General features: G+C 42.5%; 1 protein-coding gene across 3 annotated transcripts in view; it reads right to left on the bottom strand.

Annotated features, from left to right (window-relative positions):
* Positions 1 to 13,275, bottom strand: part of LOC101935011 (heparan sulfate glucosamine 3-O-sulfotransferase 1-like) — a 126,381-nt gene that overhangs the window by 60,228 nt on the left and 52,878 nt on the right. For 2 of the 3 annotated variants that reach the window (XM_005304161.5, XM_005304160.4), the window contains exon 2: positions 8,346 to 8,365. The exons of the other annotated variant lie outside the window; for it this stretch is intronic. The gene's annotated coding sequence lies outside the window, so the exon portion shown is untranslated. The remainder of the gene's footprint in view (positions 1 to 8,345; positions 8,366 to 13,275) is intronic. 3 annotated transcript variants of the gene reach the window in all.

Below are 13,275 nucleotides of genomic sequence, written 5' to 3'. Positions count from 1 at the left end.
CTAATGCTGCTGTTCAGGGACTTCCTCCAGGTTAATTCGTAGCCAGGGGTGAAAGTAGAAATAGGGACTTACCGGTACAGGGCTGGGTTGGAGCCGACTCTGGCCCCTGGAAGGGGCGGGGCTTCAGGCGGAAGGGGCGGGGATGGGGGTCAGAGCCAGCCCCAGCCCACTCTGTACCGCTAAGTGCCCTCCCCCACCAGGGTAGCAGCAGCAGCCGGGGGCTCTGGCAGCTGTTTAAAGGGCCCAGGGCTCGGCCATCGCTACCTCCCCAGGCCCTTTAAACCGTTGCCAGAGCCCCCGGCTGCCGCTACTACCCCAGGGCTCTGGCAGCAGGGTTCCGGAGGCTATTTAAAGGGCTTGGAGCTCCCCTGCCTTTACTGCCCTGGGCCCTTTAAATAGGCCTGGGGTAGCGGCGGCGGGGCTCTGGCAGCTATTTAAAGGGCCCAGGGCAGTAGAGGCAGCGGGAGCCCCGGCCCTTTAAAAAAACCCCGGAGCCCTGTTGCCGCTTCCCCAGGGCTCCGGCAGCGGGGCTCTGGCGGCAATTTAAAGGGCCTGGGGCTCCAGCCGCTGCTGGGAGCCCCAGGCCCTTTAAATTGCTGCCTGGGGAAGCTGGTCCTTGCCGGTATGCCATACTGGGGCGTATTGGCTTACTTTCACCTCTGTTCATAGCTTATTAGCAACTCTTTTTAACAGGTCTTGAAATTTTGAGAAGTCGTCTGAAGGCGTCGGGGGAGGAGGAAACAATGCTTCATCAGGTGGAACAACTGGTTCTACCAGGTTAGAGGCAGGCCGTGCTTGCTCTTGTGGTTGTGACAGGGCTGCCTTGGGTTGGGAGTCAGTGGCAGGGTCGTCAGCTGGTGGTACCGAGCTGCAGTGGTATAACGAGTGTGGTATAAGGAGCCCATGGAGCCCAATATTGCCACTGTGGTGGGAAGGGCATGGGTGGTGCCATCCAGGGGTTCACGCACCATGGGGCAGGACCCTCGGAGTAGGATAAGGCAGCTTTTCTATGACCTCTCTTGATTGGGGTCTGTGGACAGGAGATCTGATAAGGTGAAAATTCTCCCTGCAACCCAGATTCCTCATCACTGGAGGAAAGCTGTGCGGACCTTGCCTGAGTGTCTGGACAGAAGTAGATGTTAAGTAGGGGTGACACCAGGAGGTCCCTTGAGTGTGTGAATTGCTTGCCGTAGTGCCTCTGTGAGGGGAGGGCTGAGCGAGAGGAATTTGTTGTGAGGAGGGATTCTTCTGCACCAGTGTCCTGAGCGTTCTGTCACTGCTGGCTAGCTCAAAGGCTGACGGTGCCAGGAGAGTGAGAGGAGCCTGGGGGAGGGGGCGGGGGGTCAGGTAGGCTAGTATGCGTCAGTACGGCTTTGTAAAAATCTCCTTCCTTGGAGGTTTTTAAGGCCCGGCTTGACAAAGCCCTGGCTGGGATGATTTAGTTGGGAATTGGTCCTGCTTTGAGCAGGGGGTTGGACTAGATGACCTCTTGAGGTCCCTTCCAACCCTGATATTCTATGATTCTATGATTCCATTGTGGTGCTGAACGGTGCCGTGTGAGAGGCAGGCAACTGAAAGCCTGAAGCCTCGGTACTGGAGGTCAGTGCAACCGCCGCAGCCACAAGCGGGTTTCACGTGGCACCGGAGGAGCTCAGCGCATCAAAGGTACTCAGCCGGGGGAGTGCAGGGAGGGAAGCAGTACCAGGAGAAGGCATGTCCCTGCGAATATCCTTTATGAGTGAGAGAGACTGATGTTTTTTTGAAGTTTTCGTTTGTCTCTTTGAAGCGTGGGGGCTGCGGTATACAGCAGAGTCAGAGCCCAGGTCTGAGGCTGGTCTGAGAGATTTTTGCAGCAGGAGTAGTTTTAACCACAGCTCCCTGTCTTTGCATGCCCTGGATTTCAACTTGCTGCAGTGGGCACATTTTTGAGGGATGTGGGACTCCCCCAAACATTTAATACATTTAGAGTGGCCATCTGAAAGAGGAATAGCATCTTTACAGTTAGAGCAGCGCTTAAAACCTGGAGAAGCGGCTGTGGTGACAGGAACAAAAAGTGTTTTTTTGGTTGTTTTTTTATTTGTTTGGTTTTTTAAAGAGAAAAGAAGAGAAGGGAAAAGGGTACCTAACTAATACTGGTAAGCTAAACTAAGAGGGGAAAATGTTGAACAGGGGAGAGAAGAAATTCTCTAATGAGTCTGCTGAGCTCTGTCTCAGGCTGGGGACGGTAGAGAAGGAACTGAGGAGACCAGTCACGCACTATTAAAGTACACTCAGAACAGGGGGCAGGCTCTGCACATGTGCGACTGGTACAAGTACTGCTGTAAAAATCTCAGAGCGAAGACGCAGGGACACACCAACACCTGGAGTGGAGCACTCACAGGGACATCTCTCGAAGAAGAACCTAATGGTACGTCTACATTGCAAAAAAGACCCACAGTAGCAGGTCTCAGAGCCTGGGTCATCTGACTTGGGCTTGCACTAAAGAACTGAAAATAGCTTTGTTGGCTCAGGCTGGAGCCAGGCTCAAGATCCACTCCCTTCACGGGTTTCAGAGCCCATGCTCCAAAACGTGGAGAGGGGAGTGAGTCTCAGGTCTAGGTCCAGCCTACACTGCTATTTTTAGCCCCTTAGTGTGAGCCTTGTGAGCCCAAGTCAGCTGATCTGGGCTCTGAAGCTTGCTGTCATGGGTCTTCTTTTGAAATGTAGACATACCCTAATGGGAGTTTCTGTGCCTAATTCCTACTGAATGTGAATTTCAATAGGAGATGGCACCTAATTCCCTTTGGCTCCTTAGAGAGTCCCAACAATAAGTTTATTTGTGGAAAGTTCAATGAAAAATTCAGCTCAATGCACAGTGGTGGTCAAAGGGCAAACAAATCATTAGTATGCAAAAGCAATGGGACGGAAAATATCAGAGCTATTATGTCATTTTGTAAGTTAAGGGTCCAGACTGACTGAGAATACTGTGCTCAGTTCTGGTCAATTTATCTCAAGAAAATATAGTAGAAATAGAAGAGGTTCAGAAGTAGGTGACAAAGATTACAGGCATAGAGACATTTTCATGCCAGGAGAGATTCAAAAGACTGGTACTGCTTAATTTAGAAAGAGAGACAAAATAATCTATGTTAGTGAGAGAAAATTGGTACACCTATTACCCTCTCACAAGTCCTGAACAAATGGACACTCGGTGAAATGGAAAGGTAAAAAAATAATTAAAAAAAAAAGATAAAATGAAATGCTTCTTTAGTGATGCTCAATTAATTTGTGGAACTGTGTCACGGAATATCATTGAGGATTTATCCAAAAGCAAAAAAACCAAAATAAAATATCCAAGTAATAGATAAGGCAGTAAAGGATTTTGGAATACAAGAAAGTAAAAATGTTCTTAAGTAAGCAAGTATCCATTATAAAAATAAAGTAGATTTATAAGAAGTTAAAGTGAAATTGAATTGAATGTGTAAGACTATTTCTCTGATCACAATACTTGGGAATGGCATATATGAACATAAATTTTCCATCAGTGACTCAATACCCTCTTCATTAAATTTTTTTGAATTCAGTGCTCTTTTATTTAAATCAAGATATCAGCAACTAAAGCATGACTTTCTTAATAGGTTAGGATTTATTTGTTCCTTATTGTCTTCTCAGGGGTCTCTGTTTCTGAACGGCTTAGCAGAGCTTTCATATCACCGCTCAAAGCAAAGCTTTTCATATTTCACTAACTAGTCATAAATATTGGGAAGACCAGAAACTTTATTATTAAAATATATAGTTCATGATTTATAGTGAAAGCACAAGCAAGATCTACTGACTTTTAGAAGGCCTCAAAAGGACACTAAAAGAGCCTGCCGTGATGACTGTGGTTCACAGACTAAAGATGTAGTGAGGAGACAGAAGGTATAAAGTAGCAGCAAATTAATGGAGAAAGTTAAAGTATTACATGCCCTTTAAAGAAACCAAGACCTTAATATCAAGGCCAGTGGGAAATAAGATAAGTAAATCATGCATCCCGGAATATGGGTCCTTTCTGCATTTGATTAAAAAAAATGATGCTATATGAAAAAGCAAACAAAGTTTTCATTTAAAGAAAACAAAACCCATGGGTAATTAGAACTGGTCAGAAAAATGGAGTTTTGCTTCCATGGAAAATTCTGACTTTTCATCAAAATATTGAAAACTGAGGTTTAATTTTTTTGAGCAAAATGCTTTCCATGTAAAATTCTGATATTTCATCAAAAAAATTAGACACTTTTCATTTAGTTGAAAACCCAATTTTTTTTGTCAATAAACAGTTTTGATTAAATGTTTTTGACCAGCACCATTTGTAGTTATTCCTGCTAAGTAGACTTCTCCATAGTAGCCATTGCAGCATTGCCCCAGTAAGTCAGACAGTGATATGTACAATACAACTCTTCTTTATAGTCTTATACAAACTACATTCCAAAACATTTAATACAGTTTAACAACAAATGACAGCAGTTGGTATTTGACAAACTACAGAAAACAGTCGTGTGAAAAGATACAGGGAATAAATTAAAGCATGATCAGTCATAAAAACAGACAGCAACAGTAATGGCTTCCATTCACCTAAATGGAGGTGTTCATTTCAAAGCATTTCAAAGGAACTTTTTAGATACCCTCACATCAGTTGAAACATACAAGTTCCTTAGCAGTAGTTTTCAACCGAACTTTCATTAACTTTCTTGAGATGTTGGCTGCATTTCAGAAGCAAGTTTCTCAGACATACTAGATATATTGTTAAGTATCAGGGGGTAGCCGTGTTAGTCTGTATCTACAAAAACAACAAGGAGTCTGGTGGCACCTTAAAGACTAACAGATTTATTTGGGCATATTTCGGATGCATCTGAAGAAGTGAGGTTTTTACTCACGAAAACTTATGCCCAAATAAATCTGTTAGTCTTTAAGGTGCCACCAGACTCCTTGTTGTTTTTGTAGATATATTGTTGAGCATTAAAGAGATAAATGATTATTTACATCTATCATCACTTTCAGGTTTTCTAGAATGGAATCTATTTCACCAATCTTTTCCTTATGCCATACATTTCTGGCACATACCATAGGTGAAAGCTGGAAAGGAATATCAATGTTTTCTATCCCTCATTTTGGCCAATAACTTTTCTGCAGCATTAATTAAACCCATGGTATAACTAAACAATATAGCTGATAGGCAGAACAAGCGACTATTGGCTGCGCTCATGTAAAGTAAAGGTGAAGAGCCTGGCTCTAGAGGAGAGATACACCTCCTTTATACTGACCCAGCCTGTTTGGGAGGAAAATCAGTTTACAGTGGTTAGTTAGTTGAACAAGGTTTGTAGGAAAAACAGCTGCATTTCCCTATACTGATTGGTTGAAGCCCTCTTGTTAATCAAACCAGTGGAGGTTTTGGCTGAAATTTACAAGCCGTTTAAGAAAGATCATCATCATTCAAGGTATTCAAGACTGGCCAAAACAGCCATTTATTAGGGATCTTTCAGAACTAATGAAATCAGTCCCTCTACGATACACGGAAATGGACTAGCATAATTCCCTAGGGGTCTCATCCATCTTAAATGATTTCATGGTGAAAGATGAGCAAAGTGGTTCCATTTAACTGCTGCTATGCCTGACAGGTCCCACAGACTGAAAAGGTATAATTTTCGCAGAGCCTAAAAGTTTCTGATATAAGATTAATAAACCAAAAAACTCCATGAATCTGAGGCTACAGAGTGAGCCAAGGAGCCATGGCTGGCAGAGACTGAGGTGGGTGCCAGCCTCTCCAGCACTCGCTGTGTGTGCAAGTCTGGGCAGTCTTCCCAGCCACGCAGACCTGGCGGCCTTGCTGCCTCCCAAAGTGAGTGAGCCAGCCTGATCCCTTCACTCCCAAGGCCTGTGGCAGCCAGGGCATCCTGCTCCCTAGTTCCCTGCTGCCAGGTGTCAAGCCCCACCAGCTGCCTGGCAGGGGGCTGTCTTCTGGGGCAAACTCCATCACCTCGTGTGAGTGGTGAGCTACAGTGTCCCAGCTGCAGTGGTGGCCCAGGACTGGGGACTCAAAGGATTCAAGACCCTTTCTCCTCCACCTGGTGCAGCCAAAGGGGAAAGACCCACTTCCACCACCAAGGAAGCGGGGAGGGATGACTGCTCTCAGAGATCCCCCCACTGCTACAGTACAGCAAAAAGTATTCTGACTAGAACCAGGGCTGGCTGCAGGATTTTGGCCGCCCCAAGCAGCCAAAAAAAAAAAAAAAAAAAAAAAAAGCCGCGATCGTGATCTGCGGCGGCAATTCGGCGGGAGGTCCTTTGCTCCCAGTGGGAGTGAGGGACCATCCGCCGAATTGCCGCCGAACACCTGGACGTGCCACCCCTCTCTGGAGCGGCCGCCCCAAGCACCTGCTTGCCAGGCTGGTGCTTGGAGCCGGCCCTGACTAGAACCTTCAACTACCCAGAGCCTCATGGGACCTGATAACAAGTGTTGGGCTTGGATGTATCGTGTCAGATACGATTTTTCTCAACACTCTCGGGCTCAGGTCAGGTTGGGCTTAAAAATTAGACCTCAGGGGATCTTTACACTGGAGCACATACCCCTACAGATCCTGGAATTTAACCCAGGAGGAGTCCTCAGTCTCTATGTTTCTTTAGGGCACAGCCACCTTCACCCCCACACATCCCCTTCAAAAGTATGGAGGCTAGAGCTTATGAATTAAACAGGTGTAAACATTTTTTAACATGAGCTACCTTTTTCCTAACCTCATTCCTGGAAACAGCTGAACCATTTTTAGCAGAAACTTTCCAAAAAGTTCAGCTTGCGCCACACATGCACCATGCAAAATTTCAGCTTCAAAAATGCTGATTTGACACTTTTGACAGACACCTCATGGGGAGTCAGGCAGCCTGGGGAGGAAAGTGCCTTGGAAGTATGGTGGCCAGGAAAAAGTCCAATAATTCTGTTTTTGTTCACCTGAAAGAATTTTTCAGAATGTTTCCTCTGGTGAAAAATTTTGAATTTTTGACTTTTGTCCCATTTTGCAATGAAAATGTTACAAAAAAAATATATCAATTTTTCATGGGAGAGAAATTGTGTTAGAGCTGGGCAGAAAACAGACATTGAAGTGTCATCATTGAGTTAACACTCCAATGAGATTAACAGGGTACAGAAGAGCTCACCCTTCTGCCATTGTTTGAAGCTGGCCACAGACTCTGAAAACATCACTGAATCAGTTTACTCTCGGTTCACACGTGAAAGATATTGTTCTCAACCATGAGGGCTAGGAACATCAAAATACTCTTTGTGGGCCAAATAAATGTACCAAGTGAGCCAGATCCAGTTCACGCTCCACATGGTGGACTCCCCTGACTCACAGGCTTCACTAGCCAGCCCCTATGAGAAGTAATGATGTAGTTATGCAGTCTCCTGATGCCCAAGGCTGCAACAACCACCCCAGAGCAGGGAGAGGTTTTATCCCCTCCTGTGCCCCCCAGACACCATAGAACTTTGCTTCATGCTGCTTGTGTTTTTGGATGATACAGTCAATACAACAGGAGTGAAATCTTAGCCGCACTAAAATTAATGGAAGCTTTGCCATTGACTTCATTGAGGCCAGGATTTCACCTCAGAATTAGGCCCACTATAGAGGATTTGAATGTTAGTCTTTAACAAAGGGAGTTTACTTTTGCTTCTGCCCTCTACTCATCCAAGGTACAGAACTTTCCTTATATTCAACCCCTTGTTTGATGTTCCAGTCTTACTCAGAACTTTTGTATAATGTTCCCAGTAATGTAAGATACTTTATGAATTTATGTTCTGATCATTTTGTTTCTGTATGAATTCTATAATGTTTCTTGTACAGGGCTTTTCAGACAATGAACCTTGCTTTTCATAAAGCTGAAACTGACTGTATATTAGCATAAGAATATTGAAACCGATCTCTGGATTTTGAATCACAAATCATAAAGACCTGAAGATAAATACTACAGAAAATAGTTGTATGTGTAATTTTCTTTAGACTCCCAGGGGTATACTATACTTTTTGCTACACCAACTGTATAGTTGGGAAACAGATTTGCTCTAATTCAGTAACTGGGTTTTCCTGGTTGCAGGGTGCAGGGGAGGGGGAAAGGATTAAATAGCATGTCTTTAAACATCTTCTGGGAAATTGTATAATAAATCCCCACAGGGATTTCTGTAATCCTCCTGCCCGAACTCAGATACTTTCTTCAGTTCTGAATCTCTTTAAACCTGATCAACATTTCTGCCAAATATAAATGGGACACTTGGAAGGTTCAACTTTTATTCACACTATAATTAACACTAAGAAAAACAAATCTTTGTAGATTGCTTCTTCACTTACCCTATGCAAGAAATCCTCACCTGCATTGAAAAAAAAAAACCTAATTAAAGTTCATTTGCTGTTAATTAAATAGGATTACACAGTTTCCTAAATTAAAACTATTGTATTATTTCAAGTAATGCAATTCAAATTTTGCATCTAATTAATTAGCAGTAAATTACTGAACATGGTTCATTGGTAAATATGCCTAAATTTATCAGCTATAAAAGACTGAGATGCACCAAACAAATACAACTAGAGAAAAGAGCTATTAAATATAGTAAAGCTTGCCTAAAAATGAAGGCCATCTCTAATAATAATAAAAGATTCAATGTACTTTAGTAGATAGAAACAATACAGTTATTCAATGGCTTCCCTCTTAAAATGTCAGAGTGTAGTCTTTGTTTGATAGTATTAAAATGTCAGTAATTTGCATCTTTATAAAGAACATCATACTGCTTATGGGACTGTTCATGCTGTTTAAAAGTACACTATAATATTCTCTTGTAGGCTGCTGATGCTAAGAATATAGAAGAGGGTGTTAAACTGAAAATGTTATTCAGCATGAATAATTATTACCCAATATTATGAGAGGTACAAAGTAAAAAAAAGATTAAAATGAATAACAAAAATCTAAAACACATATCCCTGAATAGTGCTGTTTTGAGACAGTAATCTAAAGCAATTAAAAAAGGACACTCCTCTCACTTTTTAGATCCATATTTCTGTTTCTACCTAACTTTGAACCACAGTTAGGCAAACATTCAGGAGGACAGCTCTTATGCATATGCTTAAAATTAAGTAGATGCTTAAGTTCTATTGAGGTCAAAAGCAAGTACTTAAGTCCTGAAGTGCTTTCCTGAGTTGGGGCATTATTTTGTTCCTGTAAAATTCATTCCTTAACAAGCTGTCATATGAAAAAATATACAAAGATATTTCTACATCATAGTATATTTCCTGACATCTCTTCTTTGGCTTGTATATCTTCTGAAATCAAGGATTAGAATATTTTGGCCTAGAAAAAGTTATGTCTGACATTTGGGGCTGTATCCTGCAAGTTCTAAGCACTACAGCCTCATGCTTAACTTTACGTGTGCTGGTAGTCCAATGAATTTAGTGGAATTACTCATATGCTTAAAGTTAAGCACATGTTTAAATGCTTGCTTGATGGGCTAGAGTGCTTAGTACCATGAAGGATCAAGATCATAGTCTTCTTTAAGAGCATTTAGAAATACCTTTGAATTAGATTTCAAGAATCTGATAAGATGGAAATTTAGGCCAACTTTTTCAGAAGTGTCGAATAATTTTGGCTACCTCTTTTTGTAAGGGCCAAACCTGAGACACCTAATGCCTGTTTCTTCAAATCAGGCCCACACTATGGTACAGCTCTGCAGCCTCATCACTCACAGAATTTTGTCTCCAACATAAATTAGGATTTAAGTAGGTACAGAACAAGACTATCTTAATAAACACAGTTTGGAAATATAAGATGTGTTGCTTTTTGTCTGTCATTAGTATGTAGATTTTATTCTGTACAAACCATATAAAAATCAGCATAATTTTACATTTATCAGCTGCAGTTTATTTACAGGCACAGTTCATTCTATTTAAGCACTATTGGATTCTAGTGCTTCTACCATAAGAAACAAGACTTTTTTTTTTGTTGTCTCTGAGAAAGTTTTAACAGGCCAGTTGAAATTTCAATAGTGGTAGGCAGTGAAGAACCTTGCTGTTATGGGACAGTGACTGTTCCAAGGCTTCAGTGCTAATGTCCAAAAAAAAGAGGTGAAAAATTATCAGATGATCAGAAAATGTTTAAATGGACACTTGTTTACTTTTTAGGGTTCTTTCCAAGAAATTATTTTTAATCCATATAGTTTTAAGTATTGACTATACAGCACTGATAGGATTTTCTTATAAAAAACAGCTAGAGCATTAGCAATACATTTTAGCACACTCACCAGTCCTGCACCCACATCTCCAGTAAAAGCTGTTGTCCAATATATAAAGCTGAATAACTCTGGGACACTGAGCACATTTTTTTCCTGCTGTTTTAAGCACACTAGCTAACGTTTGTAGAGTTTACATGGCTTTCTTGTCTATACCTGCTGGTCACAGTTGGTGGAGAAGCAGTTTCTCTCATGAGGTGCTTGTTAATTAAGCATGGCAGTAGCCACTCAAGGGGAAAATTTCAACTCTATGCACAAAAGAGAAAAAAATATCAGATGTACCCTCTAAAGGCCCCAGTCTGTAAATAGATTGTTTGGATTCTATAGTGTCTGCAACTTAAGAAAATCTGTAACAGCTTAACGCACACATTGGGTGACTTTATTTGCTGAACTGTAACATAGTACATGGAAGGAGTTTTTTCTCCTGGAACTTTAGTGTTAACACAGTCAATTCTGTAAAGAAAGAAAAGTTCAAAGATTCTGAAGCTATCAAACACAACTTTTAGCCAAAGGCCTGCTCTGTCTTCACTTGCTTGTCTTCACTTTCAAGACCCTTGAAAGCCTATCCCTGCCTTATCATCTCACGTTCACTATTGAAATAGATCTACAACCTATCCTGAAAGATGATCCTTTACTCTCACAGATCTTGGGAGACAGACCTGTCCTCGCTTACAGACAACCCCCGAACCTAAAGCAAATACTCACCAGCAACCACACATCACTGAACAAAACCACTAACCCAGGAACCTATCCTTGTAACAAACCCCGATGCCAACTCTGTCCACATATCTATTCCAGTGACATCATCATAGGACCTAATCACATCAGCCATACCATCAGGGGCTCGTTCACCTGCACATCTACCAATGTGATATATGCCATCATGTGCCAGCAATGCCCCTCTGCCATGTACATTGGCCAAACCGGACAGTCTCTACACAAAAGAATTAATGGACACAAATCTGACATCAGGAATCAAAATACTCAAAAACCAGTGGGAGAACACTTTAACCTGTCTGGTCATTCAGTGACAGACCTGCGGGTGGCTATATTACAACAGAAAAACTTCAAAAATAGACTCCAACGAGAAACTGCTGAGCTAGAATTGATATGCAAACTAGACACAATCAACTCCGGTTTAAATAAGGACTGGGAATGGCTGAGCCATTACAAACATTGAATCTATCTCCCCTTGTAAGTATTCTCACACTTGTTATCTAACTGTCTGTACTGAGCTAGCTTGATTATCACTTCAAAAGTTTGTTTTCTCTTAATTAATTGGCCTCTCAGAGGTGGTAAGACAACTCCCACCTGTTTATGCTCTCTGTCTGTGTGTATATATATCTCCTCAATATATGTTCCATTCTATATGCATCCGAAGAAGTGGGCTGTAGTCCACGAAAGCTTATGCTCTAATAAATTTGTTAGTCTCTAAGGTGCCACAAGTCCTCCTGTTCTTCTTTTTGCGGATACAGACTAACACGGCTGCTACTCTGAAACTATTGAAATGTTGACTCTTACCGGCCCATGATACCAGCCGCCACTTTCTCTTGTGCTGCCTCTCACGCTCCCCATAAATTTCACAAAGCAACCTCATTATCCTGCTTCAACACCCTTCTTAAAATTCTCCTTTGCTGTGATGCCTACAAAACACTTGACAGCAGATAAGCTGCGGATACGCTGTGATCCCTGCCTATCATCCAAGCCACAACTAGGCATTTTAGCACCTGGAGCGAGCAAGCATAATTGCACCCCGTACTGTTTTTTTTTTCCCCATAATTTTTCTGCCCCATTCAGAAGCAACACATAACTGTTGATAGTGGGTTGGGGCACAATGTAAAGATTCTAGGGGGACATGTGACCACCCCACAGAGGTTTTCCAACTGTGGGATACACCCCGGAGTAATGTTTGGGAAGGCTGGGTCCAGCCAGCCCCACACAGTGGGGCTCAGGAAGGGAGTGCCACCTCCACCCCATGACTTACCTCAGTGGGCCACCCCGCCTGTTTGGGTTAGGGGTGGGGACGCAACAAAAAAAAAAATCGGGGGTGGTGGTAATGTGACCCCCCCCCATACCCTTCCCCAGCGTCATATCTGGCCCCCTTTTTCCACCCCTGTGGCTTTGTGTCCTGGGTGGCTGCCCCGCTTGCCCTGCTCTGGTTAGAGCCCTGCCTATCATGCTGACCAATATCATCTCATTATATCATTAAAAAAGAAATATTTTATTTTAAAGCTTGAATAGAAATTCTCTATTAGTAACAAAATAAAGATCCACTGGACAGACTACATAGCAAGAAGATAATTAGGAAAAATATGAGGTTAAGCTGCTAAAAATGTCTGGAGAGACCATGGGATATATTTAAATGAAGAATTATGGTCCAGATCTCATGATTAAAAAGACAGTCAAGACCTGGCATGAAAAGTCTTGCAAAATGAGTTAGAGTGCATTAAAAAGTTTCATCTGGTAAAACTAACCAAAGAGAGCCACAAAAGCTCATCTGCTTTGGTTCTACTAGATTTAATATATCCATTGTGAACTATTGCTTTGAAATTCTTAAATACAGATATATAATTCATGTCATTGTTATTTTAAAAAATGTACCAGGCTGAGCCTCTGAGTATATTTACAATTAATAAAACATTAATTGACCTGGAACATTGATGACATGCTGCCAGTGACTGGCATATAGAAAGAATCTGCAGTCTTCACCTGCCACCATGGCATAGTACAAGGAAAGTGCAGACTTGAAACATTCCCAGACAGTTGCCTCACTAATTCCCTAGGCCAGTGGTTCCAGCAGCTCTCATTGGCCTGGAGCAGCGAACCGCGGCCAGTGGGAGCCGCGATCGGCCGAATCTGTGGACGTGGCAGGTAAACAAACCAGCCCGGCCCGCCAGGGGCTTTCTCTGCACAAGTGGCGGAACAAGTTTGGGAACCACTGCCCTAGGCAATACCCCCAAACATTTGTAACCCCAGGCAAAATCTGAGCAGACAGATGAACA

Source organism: Chrysemys picta, chromosome 7 (genome assembly GCF_011386835.1).
Source record: "Chrysemys picta bellii isolate R12L10 chromosome 7, ASM1138683v2, whole genome shotgun sequence".
In the NCBI taxonomy this organism is placed as follows: domain Eukaryota; kingdom Metazoa; phylum Chordata; order Testudines; family Emydidae; genus Chrysemys; species Chrysemys picta.
This window is presented reverse-complemented; position numbering and strand designations above follow the sequence as displayed.